This window comes from Tiliqua scincoides, chromosome 10 (genome assembly GCF_035046505.1).
Source record: "Tiliqua scincoides isolate rTilSci1 chromosome 10, rTilSci1.hap2, whole genome shotgun sequence".
NCBI lineage: Eukaryota > Metazoa > Chordata > Lepidosauria > Squamata > Scincidae > Tiliqua > Tiliqua scincoides.
In genome coordinates, this window is record NC_089830.1 from 17560946 (window position 1) to 17582129 (window position 21184).

Here is a 21184-nt window from a genome sequence, read left to right on the forward strand (position 1 = left end):
CTATGGAAAGCAAAACTAAGCCACATGGTCACGTTTACTCGCGAGTAAGCAAACGTGCCTTGGCTCCTGGGCAGGTCAGGCAAAGGGAAATGTGAGGCCACCAGAATGGTCCTGATTTGATGCAACTGGAGCTCAACAAATGCTCCAGAAGGCAGTCCCCCCATAAAAAGAATGAAACAGGCTTGACAGGGTAAGGTGAAATTTTTTTCTGTTTTAGGCTGCAGTCCTATCCACACTTTCCTGGGAGTAAGCCCCACTGACTATAATGGGACTTACTTTTGAGTAGACAGGCATAGGATTGGGCTGTCAGACTTGCAAAGCCAGGTGGGTCCTGATAGTGGTATGCTTGAAATATAAGAACTTAAATTGAACTGGATACTGGGTAGGGGTGAACATTTTACAGATTCTTTTTTTTTTGGGGGGGGGGTGTTATTGCAGGCAGGCTACAGAGAAAGTTCATGTGGTGGAACAGTGCTGGCTTTCCCTTATTTATTGATTTTACTTTAATTTATTTATAATTATTAATTTTAATTTGTTTTATGATGGGTCCTGGACAGATTGTCATTCTAAGAAGTGGGTCCCAGTGCTAAAAGTTTTGAGAACTGCTCCAATAAGGTGTTAGTAAGTTGACACCCTGGGGGGAGGTGACACCACTAGTGACCAAAATCACTAAAATCAGAGTTTGGAGGAATAATACCATCATGTTATATATCAATCGATGTGTAATTTCATGCAGAATGCGATGAAACAAACTACGTTGAAATATCTTTATTCTATCAAAAGGTACAGCCAAAAAAACAGTGGGGGTGGGGTGATGGTAGATCACCATGCCCACCACCTAGAGTGTTGCCCCGCCCACTGCAGGGGGGTGATGTGCTGGCCTCCCGCACCGGGTGACAAGGGAGGGCCTCCCGCACGGGTGCAAGGGACAAGACAAGGGCCTCCCGCACTGGGTGCAAGGGAGGGCACCAGGATGAGGCACCAGGATGAGGTCTCTTGTTATCCGGTGTGCTCCCTGGGGCATTTGGTGGGCCGCTGTGAGATACAGCAAGCTGGACTAGACGGGCCTATGGCCTGATCCAGTGGGGCTGTTCTTATGTTCTTAACTACAATTCCCAGGAAGCCTTGCAGGTCTCTTGTTATCTGGTGTGCTCCCTGGGGCATTTGGTGGGCTGCTGTGAGATACAGGAAGCTGGACTAGATGGGCCTATGGCCTGATCCAGTGGGGCTGTTCTTATTTTCTTATGTTCTTATGACGCGAACCCTAGTGACACCACTGAGTCAGGGTCACGTTCCCCTTGCCTTCTTGCAGCTGGGAAACCGGTTCAGCCTGGCATGCTACCTGGAGATGCTTGTGCATGATTGTGTGGGGATGTGTGCATGAAAGAAGTGAAGCAAGGAGTTGGCTGAACACACTCCGCACCCTTCTCCCTCTTCTGGTAGCTCAGTGTGTGGGCTGTCAGCTGGCAGAGGAAACTTGGAAAGGAACAGAGTGTTGAGCTTGAACTTTGGAGGGCAGGAGGAGAGGCTGGCATATCATTGAGTAAGTGCTCTTCAAATACCTGAAGGGCTGTCATATGGAAGAAGGAACAGATTTGTTTTTCACTGCCTCTGAGAGTAGAACCAGGTCAAATAGTTACAAACTGTAAGGGAGGAGATTCCGGTTAGACATCAGGAAGAAATTCTTGACTGTAAGGGCGGTTTGGCAGTGGAACAGATTGCAGAGAAAGATGGTGGGTTCTCCCTCACTGGAGATCTTCAAGCAGAGGCTTGACGGGAACCTAGGAGGATTTCCTGCTAAAGGCAGGGGGTTGGACTAGATCAGCGGTGTCCAAAGTTTTTGGCAGGAGGGCCACATTGTCTCTCTGACACTGTGTCGGGGGCCAGGGGAAAAAAAGAATTAATTTACATTTAAAATTTGAATAAATTTACATAAATGAATATATTTAAGATGAACTTATATGAATGAATGAAGGTCTTGCAATAGCTCAAGGCCTATAAAAGACCTTGCACAAAGCAAGGCTGGCCTTTCCTTTGCTGCCACTACTGCATCACAGACATGAAACAGCAAGCAGTGGAGGAAGCCCTCATCCTACAGCTCACGCAAGAGGTCTCACGCCGAGAGTAGTTGCGTCTGGCCAGTGTGGGCTTTAACAAATCTCCCGAGGGCCAGAGGCTCATTGGAGACTGGGGGCTCCCTGAGGGCCGCATTGAGAGGCCTCGAGGGCCGCAAGTGGCCCCAGGGCCGGGGTTTGGGCACGCCTGGACTAGATGATCTTGGGGGCACCTTCCTACTCAATGATTCTATGAGGGGAAGCACTTGACACATAGCTTAAGGTGTCAGGGGGTCTTGGGCCAGCCCTGTCCTTGGGGGGTGGTGGTGAAGGAGTCTTATTGAGAGGGGTGCTTGCTCATGACCTCCACAAATCCACCCCTGGAACTGTCAACCGTAGTCCCTTGACAGGTTGGCCATGTTAGAACAGACATTGGTAGGGTTATTCAGAGAGGGTGTTTGTCCTTTGTCTTTAGAAGGGCTAAGTGCAAAAGTGCGAGCCCAGTGCTGACTTCAGCACTGAAAAACAAAACAAAATGGATGGTACTTTCCGGCAAGAGCTGATTGCACTTACTGCAGAGATAGCACCAGGGATTCACAGGCTACTTTTTCCAGATCTGAATTACATTCCTAAATTAGCTGCTTGACACTACAATCTGTCGGAGAGCCCACGCTACGGCAGGCTAACTGGGAGCACAAAAGTGGTGTTTTCCCACTTGGTCGTCTTGTTGCTTCTCCACGCATGCAGCTGGAAGACAGCATGTCTGAAATGTGCCCATCCCGTTCCCCTCCCCTCTTGTGTGTGTGGCTGACTATATTGTGCATGCACATGAATGCTGGAGGAAGTGTGACACAGTGGTTAGAGTGTCGCAGTGGAAGCTCTGTCCTGAAAACATCTGTTTGTTTAAATTATGCGTGCACAGAAGGAAGACTTGCATTTTGTTTTGGGTGGAACCCAAAAGTACCCTTCCGTTTGTAGACGGTGTCTTCCGCTCACCGAAGGGCTGAGAACACCTTATGTTAGGCTGCAGGAGAAAAGCGGAACTCCACTGGCTGCTCTTTTCCTCCTGCTCAAAGTTTTTGGGAGCCAATGCACAGAACCATAACCAAGTCACATGCAATGGCTCTTATGCTCAACAATGTGCCTGGACAGGGTCATGCCATATGAGTCTCAAAAACACACTTCTCATGGTAGCCTAGTCTAGAATCTTGAGCTGTGTAACTAGTGGCCCAATCCCATTCCCCAACTGCATGTGTCACCATGAAGCCAAGAGGGTCAGGGATAATTTGAGAAACCTTAGGACCTGGCAGGATGCAAACTGTGCCCCTTCTTGCCAACCTCTGTTCCACTTAACCCTCTGAGCCTGACATGGTCTGCATACAAACCATAAGTGCCTTCCACCCCATTCGCAGATCAATATGTTCAGACAGAACAACTGGGGGAGTGGGGAGGCAATTTCTGCTGGGTTAGATCAATTCACTGCAGCCCCAGGTTCCCTGGAAGTAGCATGTTCCCTTGGTTAATGAAACAATCACACTTCTTCTTCAAAGTAAAAGAACTTTATTTTTTTAAGAAAGAGGTTAGCTCTTAAGGGAGACGTCTAGTTCTCCTAGCATACAGAAGCTCCAAGAAAGGTTAATACTTTGCATTTACAGCAAGACCCAAACAGTTAAGGGCCCGATCCTATCCAGTCCTTTCCAGCACCAGTGCAGCCTCAATACAGCCCCGAGGAGGCCTCTGGGACTGGCTCTCCATCACAGGACACAGTGTATGCCCCATTGGCACAGCTGCACAGGTGCTGGAAAATTGGATAGGATTGGGCACTAAACTAGTTTATTGAATTGCTAAATTATCCAGAGTTAACCCATTTCTGCCCAGCTCACAGGTGTACACATTTGATCCCTGTTGCATATATGTGACGTTGGGTAGGAATGACTTAAGATGGCTGTTCAGACAGCCAGTATATTCCACTGAGCTCCTTAGCACCTACCGCCCTGTTTGTAAACACTCTCCCAGGTTTTATAATCCCAGTCCGACCCCTACATGAGACAGCAACCAATCATGTAACATTCCTGAGTTGGCATTTAACCAACCCATTGGGCCACTGTGAGATGCAAGAAGCTGGATCAGATGGGTTTTGGCCTGATCTAGTGGGGCTCTTCTTATGCTCTTGGTTAGCAACCTTCAGTCTTGAAAGACTGTGGTATAAACTCACAGCACCTGGTATTCCCAGGCGGTCTCCCATCCAAGTTCTAACCAGGCCTGATCCTGCTTAGCTTCCGAGATCAGGCATTAACCCACAACTAATGTATAGACCTGATTGCTAATTAAATACACCTGGATTATCTCATACCCTTGTGTAGTATGTGGTGTGGAGGGACACCCACCAAAGCAGGTAAGACTTACACAGGGGCTCAGGAAAGGTAAGGGGAGGATGGTGATGGGGGCAGGGAGTGGGCAGGTCTGGCCTGGCTGGGGACATTGGTGCCAGTGCATGCTGGATCCTATCTCTCTTCTTGGCCCTGATCCGCCAAGATGGATCAAGGTGGACTTGTTCCAGTGATATAGTTGGCACAGGTCTGAGTTGACCTGTTGTAGCTGCTGGAGCTTATCCTGGGGCAATGGGACAAATGTCCCCTTACCTCAAGGAGACCTCCAGTAGCTGAAATTCCCCCATGGGATGTAGGGCAGCCCATGCCAGCACTGCTGTATGGGAATCTATGCTGGATTGGGCTGTAGGGGTTGGGAAGGAATACAGACCTGATAGAGGAGATACAGTTATGTATATCTCCCCTGTTTAATAACTTCCATAATCTATGCTGCAATACCGGGGAGGTTGAACACACAGATGGCAGATTTTAAAAAGAAATGATGAAAAATGTCACATTGCAGGTTTCCCCTCTCTGTGTTCTCATTTAAAGGGTTTCAGGAACACGCCGTTCCTGAGGGAAAGCCTGTAGTCCTTAGTAAGAAAAAAGATGCCCATTTACCCTATAGATACCTCATAAAAATGATAACCCAGGGAAGGACTTGAGACAATAGAGTGATGGTACTGGCACTATCCAATAGGTGCTTCCAATGCTCTTGTGGCCATAATCGAAATGCAATCTAAGTTCAAATCATTGTCTTTTTCAGGCACGGGGAAGGGGGAATTGCACCCTATTAGTCATTTAACCCACATTTGCCCAGCCCACAGATATAGACATTTGAACCCTGTTATGTATATGCAACACTGGGCAGAAATGACTTAGGGCCCAATCCTATTCAACTTTCCAGCACCGATGCAGCCACAATGAAGCCCCGATGTAAGGTAACAAAGGTTCCCATACCTTGAGGAGGCCTCTGTGACTGTCTCCCCACCACAAGCTGCAGTGCATGCCCCACTGGCACAGCTGCACTGGCACTGGAAGATTGGATAGGATTTGGCCCTTAAACTGCAATCCTAACCACACACAAGCCCCAGTGGGCTCACATTGAACATAGTGAGGCTTGCTTCTAAGGAGACGTGTAGCATTGCACTGCCACAGTGCAACCCTTTGCATGACTTCTCAGAGTAAGCCCCAGTGGGTTCAGTGGGACTTGCTCCCATGTAAATGTAGCTAGGATTGCAGCCCTACAGGCCAAACCTATGCATGTCTACTCAGAAGTAAGTTCCACTGAGTTCAGTGGTGCTTATACCAAGGAAAGGGTGCGCATGATCGCAGTCCTAGTCCTGTGAACTGAATGCTGGTGAAATATTTCTTCCATAGGAGATATGCTAGACCAGGGGTGTCCAAAGTTTTTGACAGGAGGGCCACATTGTCTCTCTGACACTGTGTCGGAGGCCAGGGAAATAAATGAATTAATTTACATTTAAAATTTGAATAAATTTACATGTTCACATAAATGAATATATTAAAGATGAACTTATATGAATGAGTGAAGGTCTTGCAATAGCTCAAGGCCTATAAAAGGCCTTGCACAAAGCAAGGCTGGCCTTTCCTTTGCTGTTGCTACTGCATCACAGACATGAAACAGCAAGCAGTGGAAGGAGCCCTCACCCTACAGCTCACAGGAGAGGTCAAACAGTTGCCCTTGTGCTGAGAGCAGTTGCGTCGGGCCAGTGTGGGCTCCAACAAATCTCTGGAGGGCCAGAGGCTCATTGAAGACTCAGGGCTCCCTGAGGGCCACATTGAGAGGCCTCGAGGGCTGCAAGTGGCCCCAGGGCCGGGGTTTGGGCACCCCTGTGCTAGACAGATGGCTGCCATCTAGAGCATGTGTATCAGGTTTGCGACCGTGTACAGTCCCTGCAGTGATGGGATTAGAAGACCATTCATTTGGAGAGGCACGTTCCCCTCTTCCTTTCCTTGGTTCGTTTCTGCCCTCTTGCCTTCCAGCTGGCATGTTTGGTTAGCCACCCACCCACTCCCCAGGATCCATGCTCAGTTCCCTGTCCGCACGCATGGCACATCAACCACAAGGCCTCTCTTTCTCCCCCTGCAAGAAACCACCCTCCTCTCTGTCTCCTGTATGTTTAATCTGTGTCCTTAGATAATTTACCCTCCCAGTTCTCAACACAGCCATTGATGTGCAGACCAAACTGGCAACTGATGGTGGGGTGGGGGGAGGGAGAAGAAAGAAGGAATGTAGGCATTTGGAGGAGATTTAGGAAAAGAAAATGGCTTTGAAAGGGAACCAAAAACGCCCTGACACCAGTACCCATAAATGAACCACATTTGCCTTTGAAGGTGGCTTTTGCTGCTGTATGGGGTTGATGAAGGGCTGTATGGGCTTTTGCTGCTGTATGGGGCTGCTATGGGGTTGATGAAACACTGCCTGCTGTCACTGTGCGTGGCTCACCTGTGTAGGACAAGCTGGCCAGCCACAGACTCCCCTTTATTTCCTTTCAAGGCAAGGGAGATTTCTGCATCTTGCTTCTTTTCTTCTCCGCCCGTTGCCAGCTCCTCGTTATCTCAAACTCCCTGACTTCTGTATCTAACGCACAGCAGCCACATCTATGCCACAGCATGCTTGATTTCATGTGCTGGCTTGTCACAGCGTTCATTTATGTATTATAATTCCCGTACCGGTTCCTTGAAGACTTGCCCACTCCCTTCGCCCTCCTCCGCTTCCTCTACTGCCTTCATCTTCTCTTCCAGTGATTTCTCTCTTCAGCATGTAAATAGAAAGTGTCCTCTGCCTTCTCAGCATTGCATCAAAAACCTGGACAAGCATCATTAACTGGGGAGAAAAGACACACTAGCAGTAATGATTGTTTTATTTCTCCCACTCATCTTGGAACATAAGGAAAGCTTGGGGCTTCTCTCTTGTCCTTTTAGATATTTCAGCCCACCCATGAGGCTGGTTAGACAAGCCACTGTCACCTCACTGGATCTGAAAAAGAGAATTGAAAAAACAGGAAGCATGGAGAAGAAGAGCATGAGGGGGCTAGAGTGTCTTCTTCCTTTCCAGATCCAGGGAGCAGGAGGAAGGGGTTGTGGGACTGCCCACCCCTGTCCGATCACCTCCATCACTACTCCTCCTCTCCCCATTCCCTGAATTTGAAAAGGAATGGGAAGGACAAGAAAAAGAAAATGTAGAGGAGAGGAAAATGTAGAGGAGAGCGTTCTAGAGTGCCCCTTTTTGGGTCCAGGTAGCAGGAGGATAAGGATCGACAGCAGGTTTGCTATGGGCCAACATGTGGTGAGATACCCAGGTGTTGGGAGGCCTTGGGTAGAGCCTCCAAGAGGACGTTTATCAGGGGGGCACAAATTTTCTTTTGGGCCCCTTCCCAAAGGGGTGGGGAGGGGTGAAATGGAGCAGGAGAGGGTGATGAGAGGGTGGGCAGAACAGGGGTGGGGAGGAAGCAAAACAGGGCAGGAGGAGGGTGTCAACAGCCAGAAAAGTCTCTGGAGTTCTGGTTTACTGGGTTTCACAATGTGGAGCTTAGTTCTACCCACCTGCACAGTGCCAGCAGCTAGATGCAGTAATAAGGAAAACCAAACACACTCCAAAGTCTCTCTAAAATCTTTAAAATATAGAAAGTCATTGCAGAAAATTAGCGCCATCGTATTTAGGCTCATACTAGAATGAAAAGTCCTACATACTAGAATGAACAGTCCAGGACAACACAATCCTGGAATGTGCTGGAATCCCTAGCATGTATGCACTGCTGAAACAGAGCCGCCTGCGTTGGCTCGGTCATGTTGTGAGAATGGATGATGGCCGGATCCCAAAGGATCTCCTCTATGGAGAACTCGTGCAAGGAAAGCGCCCTACAGGTAGACCACAGCTGCGATACAAGGACATCTGCAAGAGGGATCTCAACAGGTGGACCTCAACAGGTGGGAAACCCTGGCCTCTGAGTGGCCCGCTTGGAGGCAGGCTGTGCAGCATGGCCTTTCCCAGTTTGAAGAGACACTTGGCCAACAGGCAAAGAGGCAAAGAAGGAAGGCCCATAGCCAGGGAGACAGACCAGGGACAGACTGCACTTGCTCCTGGTGTGGAAGGGATTGTCACTCCCGAATTGGCCTTTTCAGCCACACTAGATGCTGTTCCAGAACCACCTTTCAGAGCGCGATACCATAGTCTTTCGAGACTGAAGGTTGCCAACATAGAATGAAAAGTACTCTGCGTGTAGCAAAAGTGGCTTCTGTCACAGCAGTAGCCCTGCAGCTGTGTCCCTGAGCTCCTATATCATGGGAATATCAAGAGCTCCTCTTCATGGGAAGCAGATCCACAAACCAAAAAGCTTCTGTAGCAGGCCAGTTTCCCCCCAGATTTGACACTGTGTTAAGGAGTGTCATGTATGCATTCCTTGGCCCAGTGCATGTGGCTTGTGGCAGCAGTTACCACTGTGGGCCGAGCATCCCACAGTTAGTGAGTTCAGGTGAGATCAGAAAACATAAGATCCCAGGAAATTTAGGGGCCCCCTCCCTTTTATGACCCTGGGCCTGGGTACAAATTACCGCCTCTCATAGGCTCTGGTCTTAAGCTAGCCTTAATTTCAGCTCAGTGTTCTCCTCTTCATCCATTTGAGGCAGTCTTTCCTCACCAGGAGGCAACCCTATAGTTCTTTCGGGTGGGTGGGAGGACCAGGTAGGATAATCCCCCCAAAAAATGGTTTTGTCTTTCTGTTTTCTCTCCTGGGTTGTTAAATCCTAGTATTATGGTAAGGTTTAAAATAAACAGCATCTTATGGAAGTGCTCATTTATTGCATTTAATAATAATAAGACAGGTATTTCTATACCGCCTTTCTTGGTCCTCAGATTTCTCCTTGACTTTATTCAAGGCGGTTTACATAGGCAGGCAATTTAATCCCCGTAGGGATTTTTACAGTTTGAAAGAAGGTTCTATCTTTCAAGAAACCACAACATTCAGATGTTTCTTTCATTGATCTGGTCGCACATTCTGGCCTCCATCCTCCCACGCTCAGAGCAGATGGAATAGCTCGGCTCAGCTTGTCAGCTGCTTCAAGGTCGCACGGTGCCGGTGGCCTCGAACTGGCGACCTTCGGATGTTATCTTCAGGCAAATGGAGGCTCAACCCTCTAGACCAGACCTCCTGCCCATTTCAATCCCATTCTTTCTCCAAGGAGCTTGGAGAAGCCTACACGATTCCCTCAACTCCTGTTTTTTTAACCTCGCAATAACCCTGTGCGGTAGGCTAGGTTGAAAGAGAACGACTGACCAAAAGTCATCCAGAAAGCAGCATGGTTGAGGGGGGGAGAGTACAGCCTGCTCCCCCCCCAGTTCTAGTTGGCTATGCTAACCATTGAACCACACTGCAGTGAGAACAGGGGGACGGAAACCCAGTGCATATTCCAGGATCGGCCTGCGCTTCTACCCAAGTGATGACAGGACTGTAGAATGGGAGTTTTAATTTTTTAGAAAGTGTCCAAGTGTCAGAGCCAATATCCCACGCAGACCACCAGATGCCAACTAGGGCTGTTTTCGCAAGTGATGCTAAACGCCTCGTTCTCAAAGCTTCCACCACGGGCCGACTTATGCTAATCAAGCGACAGAGAGTTCTCCAACGAGAGCTGCTTTCAGACTGCATCTTGCTTCCAGCCAGTGTCAGTTTTTCTTTTTCATTTTTACTTTTTACATTTGAGTTCCAGCTGCTAGAAATGCGGAAAGCGGCTGAAGTGTGACTTGTGAAAACAACTTTCCGAGGGTGCCGACTCGCTCGTAGTGGTTCAGCAGCGCCCCCACCTTTGCAGGCACCCAGCCGATCGGGCTGTCAGTCTGAATCTCCCACAGCTGCTTGGAACTGTTACCTGTCACAATGTTGGCTGGAAAGGGAGCAAATCTGGGCAAATCTGGGCAGGCCTTGTGTAACCTCGGTTGAGGAAACAGACACACATGCTTGGGAGCCGAAGTTGCAAGCTTTGGGCCTTTCCTTAAGTCCTGGGAGTCTTGACAGGCTGAGCCAATAGGATCTTCATGGATGAATAGGAAAGGATGCAGGCAGGGTGACCAGACAGAATGGAGGACAAAGTGCCTATACCTTTAACCACTGCATAGAAGAGGGGATGTTGGCAGGTGCAGCTCAACATGGAAGGGTTTAAAAAGCTGCACTTGCCAACATTTCTATTTCTATACAATGGTTAAAGGTAGAGGCACTCTGCCGCTCCCCCCACTCTGTCTGGGCACCCTGGATGCAGGTGGATCGGCCCCTTATGCAGACTGTGCTTGCTGACCCACAGAGCTTGAGTTGATCTGTATCTCCTCCCTTCTGAGTCTCCATTGACGCTACTGTCCATCAGGGCCAGCCTTTTCGGCCCAACATTGCATATATGCAACAGGGACCAAATGGGTACACCTGTGGTTCAGGCAAAATGGGTTAAGTTGATTTAGCTAATTGGATAAAATTGGGCCCTGTGTTGGGGCAGCGAGTGGACTGGTCTCTGCCACAGCCAGGATGGTTTGGGGCATTTGGTGGGCCGCTGTGAGATACAGGAAGCTGGACTAGATGGGCCTCTGGCCTGATCCAGTGGGGCTGTTCTTATGTTCTTAACTACAATTCCCAGAAAGCCTTGCAGGTCTCTTATTATCTGGTGTGCTCCCTGGGGCATTTGGTGGGCCGCTGTGAGAAACAGGAAGCTGGACTAGGTGGGCCTATGGCCTGATCCAGTGGGGCTGTTCTTATGTTCTTAACTACAATTCCCAGGAAGCCTTGCAGGTCTCTTGTTATCTTTTGTGCTCCCTGGGGCATTTGGCGGGCTGCTGTTTGATACAGGAAGCTGGACTAGATGGGCCTATGGCCTGAGCCAGTGGGGCTGTTCTTATGTTCTTAACTACAATTCCCAGGAGGCCTTGCAGGTCTCTTGTTATCTGGTGTGCTCCCTGGGGCATTTGGTGGGCCGCTGTGAGATACAGGAAGCTGGACTAGATGGGCCTATGGCCTGATCCAGTGGGGCTGTTCTTATGTTCTTAACTACAATTCCCAGAAAGCCTTGCAGGTCTCTTATTATCTGGTGTGCTCCCTGGGGCATTTGGTGGGCCGCTGTGAGAAACAGGAAGCTGGACTAGTTGGGCCTATGGCCTGATCCAATAGGGCTGTTCTTATGTTCTTATGGTATTTGGGAGGCCGGTGTGATGAGCAGAGCATCTACTCATATGAGCCCACCCACTTTGGTGTCTATTTGACCCGAAATGGTCCTCCCGGAAGCAGTTGGCAATGACATCATCACGTCACCACCAACTATTTTTGGGCACTGCACTTTGTGCACAGAACCACTGGTACTCAGCTTGCCCAGCTACAGTCGTCACAGCTGTACGGTGGTGCAAGGAGTGTAGGAGGCCCAGTGCAAATGCTCTGCATTGTGCCCCACTGCTCCTGGGGCCGGCCCCTGCTGATCACTGCGGTCTGAGGACACATGATATAGCAGATGCACTGTTGCTAAGCAGGTCTAGGTCTGGTCAGTGTTTGGATGGGTCACTGCAAGGAACCTTATGTGCAATCCCACGTGGAAAAAAGGTAGCATGTCATGTAAGTCAATGAAACGGGACATCTCCTGTGATTGCAGTAAGGCCCTGCATCCTACTTTTCCAGATCACCTATACCAGGGGTGCCCAAACCCCGGCCCTGGGGCCACATGTGGCCCTTGAGGCCTCTCAATGCGGCCCTCAGGGAGCCCCCAGTCTCCAATGAGCCTCTGGCCCTCTGGTGCTTTGTTGGAGCCCACACTAGCCCGATACAACTGCTCTCAGCATGAAGGCAACTGTTTGACCTCTTTGCGTGAGCTGTGGGATGAGATCTTCCTCCACTGCTTGCTGTTTCATGTCTGTGATGCAGTAGTGGCAGCAAAGGAAAGGCCAACCTTGCTTTGTGCAAGGCCTTTTATAGGCCTTGAGCTATTGCAAGACCTTCCATCATTCATATAAGTTCAACTTTAATATATTCATTTATGTAAACTTATGTAAATGTATTCAAATTTTAAATGTTATTTAATTCTTTCTTTCCCCGGCCCTTGAGGCAGTGTCAGAGAGATGATGTGGCCCTCCTGTCAAAATCTTTGGACACCCCTGACCTATACTATAGTACTCCATCCCTTCTGAGTGACTCATATTTGATGAAGGAATGTTTGTTCTGCCAGGCAGTTGAGAGTTGACTGATGCTGCAGAGATTGTTTTCATTCTGCCCTCCCCCTTTCTATGATTTTATTGTGTGGATGTTCGATTGAGGGCACAATCCTAACCCCTTATGTCATTGCTTTCCAGCACCAATGGGACATGTGCTGCATCCTGCAGTTGGGTGTCACTGATGGAGGCCCCCTCAAAGTAAGGGAATGTTTGTTCCCTTACCTCGGAACTGCATTGCCCTTATGTCAGTGCTGGAAAGCACTGACATAAGTGGTTAGGATTGCGGCCTGTGTCATTCTAGTTTTTTTTTAAGTACTCCATTTTTGTTATCCCTCATGCCACTCTGGGACTTTGAAGTGCCTCGCTTTGGGATTTTTATTTATTTATATTGCCTTGTGAATGTGCATGGTGCCTAAGCTAGAGTTGAGTTTCCTGCCCCAAGAGGTTTATAATCTAGATCAGGCGTCTCTAAACTTTTTAGCCAAAGGGCTGCATCAAATATCTGGCATGGTGTCAAGGGCCGGAAAAAAAATTAAATATACAAGATGGAACTTGGACGAATGACTGAAATGAATGGGCTCAAATGTCCAGGATTTCTCCAAGCACCAATTCAACCCAAGAATTAAAGCACACACACTTAAATGGACCCCCATTCCTCCACCCCACAAGTACGACTCTAGTTGTGTTTGGTCAACTGGGTCAGAGGCTCTCGGGGGATCAGAGGCTGGCCGTGGGCTGGATAGAAGCACTCTGTGGGCTGCATCTGGCCCCCGGCCCCGGGGTTTGGAGACCCCGATCTAGATATTGACATAGAAGAGACAGTGGGATGGAGTGTGGTGGGGTGAAGGGCTGAATGGGGATGGAGCCTGGGGTAAAAAAGGAAGCAGATGGGATTGCTTCAGGCTGCAATCTTAGATGCGCTTTCCTGGGAGTAAGCCCCATTGAACACAGTGGCACAGAGCCCCCTGAATCAGGCCATTCATCTAGTTCAGCTTCCTGTACCTCACAGCAGCCCACCAGATGCCTCAGAGAGTACACAAGACCACAAGATACCTGTATCTTGGTGCCACTCCCCTGCACCTGGCATTCTAAGGTAGCCTACTTCAAAAACCAGGAGGTCGCACATACTCATTCCAGCTTGCAACCTCTGATGGACTTTTCCTCCAGGAATCTCTCTAATCCCCTTTTAGGGCTGATGCCATCAGCATATCCTGTGGCAAGGAGTTCCACGGAATAATCTCATGCTGGGTAACAAAATATTTTGTTCTGAAGTCTCAGTGTTAGTGGATGCTGCCCCGGTTCTGGTGTTGGGTGAGAGGGGAAAAAGAACTCCCCTCTATCCACTCGATCTACCCATCCCCTGCCATTTCTGCCCAACTTTGCATATACACAAGGGGGACCAGATGTGAATACCTGTGGGCCGGGGAAAAGTGTGTGAGTGTGAGAGAGAGCAAATAAATACAGGGCAGCAGCATCAGGGATAAAAAAATGCTTTCTCTCTGCCTCCCTTTTCCTGCAAGGCTCCTCACATCCTTTGGGTAACTGGACTCCTCTCTCCTCTCCAAGGTGTCCTTCTCCTCTTCCACCAGCAGGAGGCGGCCTCTGCCTTTCCAATGCCACCTCCTGCTCCAAGCAGCCAGTGCCCCCCCCTTCCCCCCATCCTTTCTCTGGAAGCCTGACGTCAGTTCAGTGTTTTTTTTTTTTTCTCCTCTCCCCCTTTCTGGCCGAAGGTTTCAGTTCCAATCAGGCTGCTGCTATTTCAGCTGGAACTGGAGGGGGGATCCTTGGCTTTCCTGGGCAACTTTGCGCCGCGTCTCTGAGCGAGAGCCTCTGCAGCCAGCCAGACCCAGCAGAAGAGCAGAGCAATTGAAACCCCCTCCCCAAGAAGGTCTGGAAAGGGGGTTGGGTGGGAAGCCAACACGCACCGCAGAGACTCCGGAGAGAACTTTTTCCCTTCTTCTTCTTCTTTGGGCTTTCTGCTTGTCCACCAGCGATGCGCAACACCCGGACTTTCATCTTCATGTTGACCCTGCAGATCTGCTCCTTGGAGACCGAGACGCCTACAGGTTAGAGCCGAGACTCTCGGAGACCCCCTTCTCCCCCACCCCTTCGCGATCCTGCCTCTTTCCCACCCTTGTTTGCCCTGCCACTCGGGCTCCCACGTCCCCAGCGCGCCGGTGATTTACAGCCCAAGCCTAGGCAGGTCTACTCAGAAGTAAGCCCCATCAGAGTTGATGGGGCTTCCTTCTGGGAAAGTGTGGATAGGGTTGGAGCCTCGGAGCCCAAGCCTGTGCAGGTCTACTCAGAAGTAAATCCCATTAGAGTCAATGGGGCTTGCTCCCAGGACAGTGTGGATAGGATTGACGCTTCAGAGCTCCATCCTATCCAGGTCTACTTAGAAGTAAGTCCCATTAGAGTCAATGGGTCTGAGTCCCAGGAAAGTGTGAATAGGATTGGAACCGCAGAGCCCAAGCCTATGCAGGTCTGCCCAGAAGGAAGTCCCATTAGAGTCAATGGGGCTTGCTCCCAGGAAAGTGTGGCTAGGAGTGGAGCCTCAGAGCCCACGTCTATGCAGGTTTACTCAGAAGTAAGTCCCATTAGAGTCAGTGGGGTTTGCTCCCAGGAAAGTGTGGCTAGGAGTGAAGCCTCAGAGCCCACGTCTATGCAGGTTTACTCAGAAGTAAGTCCCATTAGAGTCAGTGGGGCTTGCTCCCAGGAAAGTGTGGCTAGGAGTGGAGCCTCAGAGCCCACGTCTATGCAGGTTTACTCAGAAGTAAGTCCCATTAGGGTCAATGGGGCTTGCTCCCAGGAAAGTGTGGCTAGGAGTGGAGCCTCAGAGCCCACGTCTATGCAGGTTTACTCAGAAGTAAGTCCCATTAGAGTCAATGGGGCTTGCTCCCAGGAAAGTGTGGCTAGGAGTGGAGCCTCAGAGCCCACGTCTATGCAGGTTTACTCAGAAGTAAGTCCCATTAGGGTCAATGGGGCTTGCTCCCAGGAAAGTGTGGCTAGGAGTGGAGCCTCAGAGCCCACGTCTATGCAGGTTTACTCAGAAGTAAGTCCCATTAGGGTCAATGGGGCTTGCTCCCAGGAAAGTGTGGCTAGGAGTGGAGCCTCAGAGCCCACGTCTATGCAGGTTTACTCAGAAGTAAGTCCCATTAGAGTCAATGGGGCTTGCTCCCAGGAAAGTGTGGCTAGTTTTGGAGCCGCATTCCTCTTCCCAGCTGGGAACTGGTTCCTGCATCCCCTGGTCCCCCCTTCCTTCCCCGCGCGAACTTCTCGCCTGGGTGGCGCACAGGCTTTTCACCCCGGGGAATCTGAGCGGTCTCCAAAAGGAAAGGCGAGCTGGTGGCGATGAAACTGACGCGGTCGTACCTTCAGCGTCCGGGGCAGGAGAGCTGGTGGCGCGATGAAACTGACATGATCCTCAAGTCCATGTCCTGGTTTTAGCTTGAGAAGCGTTGCCCCTATGCTGGGGAGAGCTGGTTGATGTTGTTGTTGGGGTGGGGGGGATGCAACTTTTTCTAGTTGGTCCCCTCCCTCCTCTCTACCCCACCTGCAGGACTGAGCTGCCCCAGGGTGATGGCTTTTCAGATGGGACGGTGCCACAGGAGAGAGGACCTTTTGCCCCCCACCCTCATGCCTCTGTCTGTTGGCATCTCCTTTAGGTATTCTAAATCGTCTGCCTTTTTGACATCCCAGAGTTACTACTTTAAAAAAAAATGTTGGTTTGGTTTATTCCGAGTTGCTGAGTCCTTTTTTGGTGGACTTTAGGAAAGAAGTCATGGTGAGGGGTGTATTGCTTTAGGGGGGGGGAGGTCTTGTGTGTGTGGTTGGCTTGTCAACAGCTTTTGAGGAATGACTGAAGAACTGGCAAAATAAGATGTAAGGGGGGGGCGCAGTCCTATGCGTGTCTACTCAGAAGTAAGTCCCATTCGGTCCAATAGGTCTTACTCCCAGGAAAGTGTGAATAGGATTGCAGCCTGGCAGCCCAATCCTATCCACACTTTCCTGGGAGTAAGCCCCATTGACTCTAATGGGACTTACTTCTGAGTAGACATGCTGTGGATTGAGCTGTGGGTTAGCTGATAACTTCCAACTGATTTTCTGCACTCTCTCTCTCTCTCCTGTTAATAACTGAAAACAGGATCCTGTGCTCCTTCTGCAACCCAGTACCTCCTCTGCTTGTGGCATGGTTTGATTGTCCTAAGGTGTCTATGCTCCAAGTAGACCTTTCCAAGCTCTAGGTTGATGCTGGGATGGAGCCCTCTTTCCTTGATGCTTCTGCAAATTTCAGTAGCCTAAGAAGTGATCCCTTGGGGCTCCCTGTATAGTTGATCTGGCCTTGAGGCTCTCCTGTCTTCTGGCTGCCCCTTTAGCCTGCTGCTGAGCTCCTCACTACACTCTGAATTTCAAAACTGGGGAGGGATCAGTACAGGAAAAAGACAGGAGGGGAGAGAGCTGAATAATCATGCTGGTTTCACCATTATCCCAAGAGGAGGACTGTTTGCCCCAGCATTAATGGTGACAAATGACCAACTTTCTCCTTTGAATTTTCTCTCTTCTGATGGGCAGAAGCAAAAGGCAGGAGAGGGGCTTCAGAAATCTTGACTGTAGGTTGAGAAAGCCAGGAGCAAATGTCCTCTCTCCTCTCCCTGGAGCCTTTTGAATCTTAAAAAATCAGCTGTGTTGGGGGTGGGGGCATCAAAGTCATTGACACATCCAACTTGGGTTGCTTGGTATTTTTCTTGTGTCATATTGTAGATGTGTAGTGGTGCTCTCACCACCATGCTTCCTTTTTAAAACAACGCCTGTATCCTTTTAAATTTAAAACAGAGAGACTGACAGGGAGGTCCTTTGAATGTTGAAAAGTGAACATTTTTAACTGGTTTTCAGAGCCCAATCCTATGCCTGTCTACTCAAAAGTAAGTCCCGGTATAGTCAATGGAGCTCACTCCCAGGAATGCAACCTCAATTGGTGAGATGCCCTGTTGCACCCAGGCAATGTAAGCCTGGCACCTGACTTCCACTGCTCATTTACAAAGAGCCTCTCACTTACAATCAAACGCAAGGAGAGGGAAAGAAAGTGAGAGGAGGTACAGTATTTGAATTTTAGTTACAGTTTGCTTGGCAAGAGTGGCTGGCAAAAGTCCACTCCGGTGTGTTCCTGGATAACCAAGCACTGCATCTGTGAAATGTGTCGAAATGTCTAGGGGAGATGCGCCTGGACTTTGATTGCTTAGCTTCCTTGATTGAACCTGGTTTAGCTTACTCCCCCCCCCCCCCGCCCTTGGCATGACAGGGCTCAGTGCTGAAGTGTTAATCTAGTTGTGTGTCATCTTGTTCCTCAAGGCACCCAGACTCTTGGAGAAGGTGGGCCAGGAGGTCTTGCTGAGCTCCATTTCTGCTTCTGATTCTCTGGGGGGAGCCATAGCTTCTGATTCTCTGGAAGTAGAAATGGGATTTGGAGATCAAGTTGGGATGTGGTTCCAGGCAAAGAGATTGGTTCCATTTGGCTTTCCTTCCCTACTGGTGGAAAGTAGAGGGTCCTGGTTGTTGTGGTGTATCTACATGGTGCTCTTTCCCTTGTTTGTTTTAAACATGCTCGGGTATCTTTCAGAGGAGTCAGTAGGGACTTGGAAGAGATTCTTCTCCTCTTTGCTGGTTTGTACTGCCCCAGTGCCCACAGAAAGGTTTGAAACAACATAAAGAACTCAAAATCTTGTTTGCTGGAGGCAAACGAGGGATGAGTGTCCATACAACTGCTGCCATATTATGCTCTTTCTCTCTCTCACCACCTCTGGAAATTCTCTCTAGCCTAACTTAAGGCTTACCACAAGACCTGCTATTATTTTTTGAAATGACACATATTCTGCTTTTTCCTCTAAATAAATGGAATGCTCATGGCAAGTATATGCAAATAGAGAAAAACAGTAAAATGCGAGAGAGAGAGAGAGAGAGAGAGAGAGAGAGAGAGAGAGAGAGAGAGAGAGAATGGAATATAAAGAGAAGTATATTCATAGACAATTATAGAGAATAGTGCAATTATAAAAATTACCGAAGTACAGAATACAGGGTTCAATTGAGAGAATACATTATCTTTGGGAATAAGAGGGGAAGCAAATCTTCCTGGTGGGACTCCTACAGTTATTTGGGGGTTGGGGGTGGGAGGAGAATGACATGCAATGTTACTATTTGTTTATAGCCCACCATCCTTCCATGATAGAACCTGAGGTGGGATCCATGGGGTTCCCATTCAGGTTTTCTTAGCTTCAACAGGGTGGCTGAATAAGGTGCTTTCAGACCAGACCTTGGTATTGCACCAGCCGGGGGAGGGGCATGACCCTGAATGCCACCTGGTGCTGTCTGCAGTCTGCCACCTCCATGCTACGAGTAACCCAACGGCACATAACAGCCGAAATCCTGCCTGTGTTCCTGCATGCTACTGAGAAAGCAGGAAGTGTAGATGGGCCCTTGGCCTGATTCGGCAGCGATCTTCTGATGTTTCGTTTACAGGGACAGTACAGGCTCCCCATAAATGAAACCAGAAGTCCTGCACTTCCAGATTTTATGGTAACAGTGGGGAGCATGGAAAGTTGGGCAATGATCTGCTTCTCGCAAGTGGGAAGCAACTCAGCGTGGCTTGCGTTGGTGGCAGGGAGGTGGTGGCAACAGCCTTGGGGTGAGAGGGCCTCCCCCCCCATGCAATCTGCCATCTGCCGGCTGCACCGGCACAAGCCACCCATGGGGCAGTTGTCTCTGAATTCTTGTGTTCTCTGGCAGTTCTCAAGTCTTCTGTTTCCCCCCCCCTGCGTTTCTCGCAGGTCTCGAGATGATAGATTCAGCTGAATCTGCTTGATTTGAGGATTTAGTGAGTTAGATAAAAATAGGCTGTTATCTCCAGCTCCAAAGGGCTGAATTACAAGCCTGAAGAATTTTTTTTGGCAGTAGTACATGCATTTTTCTTTCTCAAGTGTGGTGATTTTCAAAGATTTTCTTTTTCATTTGAAGTGATGCCTTTTTGTCATATGTGCCCTTTCTAGAGCCCGAGGAAGCCTTTTCAAGCCCAGTAGCACCTCCCTTATATAAGCTGTCGGAACCTTGCCAACTCTTCTAATATAATGCGTGTTCCTCACCAACCACTTCTACCAGCATAACGATACAGATCAGGAAGCAAACGGGTGGGAGGCACCTGACTCTGTTGTCCCACTTACCTTCACAGCTGCTGTTCCTCTTCCTCCCTGGATTGAAAAAAGAAGAGAGGGATGGAGCAGTGTGGAGGAATGGAGAGTGGTGGGCTGGATTTGCACTTCTCAAATATTTTGATCTCTGGAGCCCTCTATGCTCCTAAACAGAGTCTTGGGGAGTCCTGCCAGCACATGCATGAGCATATGAACGGCATGGTGGAGCACCATGTGCTCATGGAGCCCCTGAAAAGATCTCAAGGAGCCTCACGGCTCTTAGGCGGCCCTGGGACCACTTGTAGCCCTCAAGGCCTCTCAATGCAGCCCTCAGGGAGCCCCCAGTCTCCAATGAGCCTCTGGCCCTCTGGAGATTTGTTGGAGCCCGCACTGGCCCGACGCAACTGCTCTCAGAGTGAGGGCGACTGTTTGAGCTCTCGAGTGAGCTGTGGGATGAGGGCTCCATCCACTGCTTGCTTTTTCATGTCTGTGATGCAGTAGCGGCGGCAAAGGAAAGGCCAACCTTGCTTTGTGCAAGGCCTCGTATAGGCCTTGAGCTATTGCAAGACCTTCATTCATTCATAGAAGTTCATCTTTAATAGATTCACTTATGTAAATATATGTAAATTTATTCAAATTTTAAATGTAAATTAATTCTTCCCCCCCAGCCCCCAACATAGTGTCAAAAAGCTGATGTGGCCCTCCTGCCAAAAACATTGGACACCCCTGGGCTAGAGCATCAGTGATGCAGACAATCCTACCACTCTTCCTCTTCTGCTCTGTTGCCTTCTTTCTTTTGTAAGGCTAGCCCTACCTGCGAATGATCCATGCTTGGGATTGGATAAATTGAACTAGATGGAAAAACTTTGCCTTCTGATACAAATTTCTGTAGCACTGTCAGCTAGGATAACACCAGTAACACCCATTTCCAGTTGCTGCTGGGCTGTTCTGCCTGACAACTAGTTCCATTGAGTGTTGAATGTTCCGAGCAAAGGAGTTTTCCTGAGATGGTTTTGCAATAGAATGAAAAGCTTCGACTGGAGTGTACCTTGATAGGTTCACTCCATTAATCGCCTAGGCCCCTTGGTTCATGGATTCATCATGTGACAATTGCACCATCAAGTGAGGACTTCATTGTGACAAAAAAGTGATCAGACAATGCTAAAGCTCAAACACTAAAGTCTGCCTCATAAGCAGGATTTTGTGGAGCAGACAATTCATTCCATTGATCGGATGACCTTAGGACTGTTTGCCTGTTATGCTGTATGTAGGTACAGAACCTATGTACCCAGTTATAGCTATCTGTGCCTTGCTACACTTTTACATATTAATGCCTGCACATTTACAGCTCAAGCAATTGTGCACACTGTCGGTGCATACCTGCAT